The following is a 4,194-nucleotide window of genomic DNA, read 5'->3' on the forward strand; positions in this document are numbered from 1 at the left end:
TTTTTTGTATCGTAGTGGTCAATTCTTTTTAGGGCACAGAAATATCAGAGGAGTTTTGAGCTTTAATAGGCGTGCATTGTGTAAATCCTGGGAAAATGGGGGTGTCTGCAGGCTCATGGAATGAACCAGTCCGGCCACGACGCTGTCCCCTCCCTGGGGAAGGTTCCACATCCGTGGCCAGGAGGAAATAGGAGGTCACCAGCATGTCAGATGCCACCAGAGAGGCCCCAGGGTCCCCTGGAGCAGCAGTGCCCCATTAACGAGGTAATGGAGCCTGGAGCTGGGGCTGGCACGAGGTTCTGTTGTGTAACAGCCCTCTGGAAAGGGAAATTTGCCTTTTGTCTGAGGAGCTGCCTTGGGAATGGCTGGGAATGCTGGGAGGTTGGAGTTTACTGCTTTTGTCATCTCGTGCCTGTGTTGCTCTGCCAACTCAGAAAATTGCCTTTTAATAGGGAGGCCATACACGTAATTGTCACAGCCATTAGGTCAGATGGATTTTATAGGAAGAGAAAAAGATGTTGAGCATTTAAGGGCCATTAAATTGTGCAGGTTTTCATTGGTGGGCTGCAGCCTCCGAGGCAGCACGACGCTGGGAGGGATATTTATTTTTACATTTGCAGAGCAGGGGAGGGAATACATTGCACAGGAAAATAGGACATGAAAATGGGCTGGTTTTCCACTTGGTGAACAGCTAGTTTTATTTCATAATAATTAGTTTTACACTTCATTAAGTGATGGGGGTTTTGCTTATATACTTTAAGAACACAGTGGAGAAGATTTAAAAATTCTCAGCAGGGCATCAGGTTACAGTTCTATAATGTAATGAGGAATTTCAGAGGGAGATGGGATAAGAATTAGTGTGAGTTCAGAGACACTTCTGGTTGCCCTGGTCTCACTGTACAATTGCTGGAGTTTGAGGTTTGGAAGGTTTTGACTTCTGTCCCGGTGGACGAGCAAGTGGGAAGTGCTGCAGGATCTCAGGTCCTGCTGGGAGGAGGGAACGACGTTGGGCATTCAGGAGTGATTTCTCCTGCTGGTGTGGGGAAGAGCTGCAGCCCAGCCCAGGCAGCGCCTCTGGGTGCTGGGGGGAGCAGTGGGGGATTGCAGGGAAGGGTTTGGCTGCAGAGTTAAAGTGAGCAGGTCCTGTGGGGCCTTCAACAGCTGATTTCACAGGAGCCAGGAGCTCCAGCATGGACTGTGGAATTCCCAGGGGTGACACCTGTGTTTTCCTTGCCTGGAGGGGAATGACTCTCTCTCCTCTCCTGAGCTGCAGCTCCAGGGAGCTGTCAAATCCCAAAAATCCGGATAAAGGCGGCTCTGTGCGTGGATCTCAGCTCGTCAGGCTGACACCCTCGAGCTGCTGGAGGGTTTGGAGGTGCTGTGCTGGATCCTGCACGCTGCCACCGAGTGGGAGGGTGCACTGGGACCCTTGCTGTTCCCAGGCTGTGGTCCTGACAAGGAATCACGGCAATCCCCTGCTCCTGTGTCTCCTGCAGCCCCAGGCTGTGATGTCTCTCACATCCCACTCCTGCTAGAAGGTGGAAAAGGAGAGAAATGAGTGGGCTCTGGAGCAGGGACTCGCTGGGTTGAGAGGGAGCTCCCTGGCAGGCAGCAGAGCCTTGCAGGAGGGTGTGGGGAGGCAGAGCAGGGCCTGAGGAGAGGCTGGCAGGATTCTCCTGGGGCTTCAGCTTCACCTGGAGAGGGCAGGCTACAAAAATGCAATCATTTGGGCAGCTTTGAAGAATTCTGGCAGTCTGCTCTTTTTCCTCTCCTGAGTGAGGATGTAAACAGAGGTGAGGAAGAGGATGCAGGGAGAGGGTTCTGGAGATTCCCTGGGGGTGCATCCACAGGGAAAAAAATCCATATCCCCAGGGGAACCCACAGCCAGTGTGGGGCAAGGACACAGCTGGGGTCCCCCTGCCAGAGGGCAGGGTTAGATGGGACGGTGGGAAGGAACAAAACCTTCCCCAGTCACCTTTGCAGCATCTCCAGTGCAATGGATGGGGACTCCAGGGCCACATTTGGAGGTAAATTACACAGAACAAATAAACCAATCTGTTCCTGAAGAGCTCCTGTGCCTTTGAAAAGCGCAGCCCTCACTGACTGCTGGGGGGTTTATAGATATTTTTATTTATTCTAATCCAGTTGTTGCCTTTTCTTAAGGTCAGTTGAACCAACCCCACCCAGCACTGGGGTCTGCTTGGGACAGTCTGTGCTCAGTCCCTGGGGGCATTCCAAATCCTCCTCGTTCCTGCTGCCTTTGGGGCCGTGTTCCAGGTATTTCTGGCCCTGGTTTGGGATCACTGACACCATTCCCCTGTGCCATGGGATCACCTGGGTTCAAACCCCTCTGCCTCCAGCGGGGTCCTGTTGGTGCCACTCTGGGAGCAGCTGGAAGGGGCAGTGCCCGTGGGGGCAGAGCAGGTCCCTGCTTGGCTGAGGGCAGAGGTCACTGCCCTGGCACGGGGCCTGCCAGGGCAAAGTTGATGTGCCAGCCCTTGGGAATGTGTTTGACCTGGCTCAGGGAGTTTGGCTGATCAGCACTTCCATCCTGGATCAGACACCTCACGGCAGGAAGGTGATGAAACACCGAAATGGGGGCTCCAGGCTCATCCCCCTCTGGCTCTTGTGTCACAAACTGGTTTCGTCTCTGCTCACCTCAGAGGGCTGAGAGCAGTTTCTGTGCAAGATTGGGATATTCAGGTGTCCATTGTCTCCAGATCCTTTTTGGGACCAGGAGGGGCCAGGGGGCAGGAGGGCTCTGTGGTCTTCTAGGAAAGTTCAAAACTAGAGGGGGCTAGACCTGGCCTAGCAAAGCTACACTTCCAGCAGTGCCTGCTGGGCTGTGTGGGGAGGAGGAGGAAGATCTGGCTCATCCCAGCTCCTGGCAGAGCTGCCTCTGGAAGCTGCACGTTCCCAGAGTGGTTTCAGAGGCTTTTAATTGCCATGTACTCCCCAGCTCCTGCCTGCAGGTTCTGCCCTGTGGCTCCAGCTCTCCCAGCTGCCTTCCCCAGTGCCAGAGCTCACCCTGGCTCTGGCTCTGCCCCCAAAGCACTCCCCAGGAATGTGCTTATCTGCCGTGTTCCCAGCTCGGGCAGGAGCCTCGTGTTCCTGATGAAATCGAGATGCCCAGGAGAGGTTACAAACCCGCTCAGGGATTTTCCTTGGGCTACAGGAAGGTGTCACCTTACCTGTGTCAGCTGGATGCCTCCGGGGGCAAAGTGTGGAGCACCGAGTGCCAGGACACTGCCAGAGGGCAGGGCTGGATGGGATAGGGGGAAGGAATTGTTCCATGAGAGGCTGGGCAGGCCCTGGGAGCCCAGAGCAGCTGTGGCTGCCCCTGGATCCCTGGAAGTGGATTTCTCATCTCTCTGTGTCTTCCTGCTGTCCAATCTAAACCTCCTCTCCTCCAGCTCGAGGCCATCCCCTCGTCCTGCACCTCGTGCACGTGTAATGCCTCAAAGTGGCATAAAGGACATGAAAATTATTTCATTTAAAAGCCTTTCCGTGGTCCCCAGAACACCTGGGCGCTGGAATCTGCCCCGGAATGCGGGAGCAGCAGCTGGTTCTGTGCTCTCTGCCAGGCAGCAGCCACGTCAGGCTGTTCAACAAGCCACAGAAAAGGATCCTTTACCCCAGCCCTGCCTCCCCCCGGCCGTGGTTTGTCGGATCCCTCGGCAGCTCTGCCGTGCCGGGTTCAGCCCTGATTGGAAACACCACCACGGCTTCATTACAAGCTCCGCGGCTTCCCCTGCACTTAACATTCCCTACAAATTGTTTGCTCAACTCTGGCATCTCGCCTCGGAGGAATTGTTGCCATTTGAAGGTTTAAGTCAGCTCTTTGAGCCCTCACAACTGTAAATAAGAGGCTGTTTGGAAGAGAGCTGCTCCACTTTTTTCCCAGCCTCTCCCAGGGATGGAAGTGCTGGAATCCCTGTCACGCTCGTGTTAAAGAAACCCCAAACCCTGCCCTGGGAAAACTCATTTATAGAAACCAGTGAAATGAGCCGCTGTTTTTAGCCACATGTTCCTCATTTTGCTTTTATTGCTTTAACATGTCTGCACTGGAGCAGTGCCCCGGGAGGCTCGGGGTGCCAGCTGCACACCTGGCTCGGGCCAGGAGAACCAGGGCTGCCCTTTCATCTCCAGCTCTGCTCTGATTGGAACCATGGCTTGGCCGCACATCAGACACAG

The sequence above is a fragment of the Serinus canaria genome, chromosome 10 (genome assembly GCF_022539315.1).
Source record: "Serinus canaria isolate serCan28SL12 chromosome 10, serCan2020, whole genome shotgun sequence".
In the NCBI taxonomy this organism is placed as follows: Eukaryota; Metazoa; Chordata; class Aves; order Passeriformes; family Fringillidae; genus Serinus; species Serinus canaria.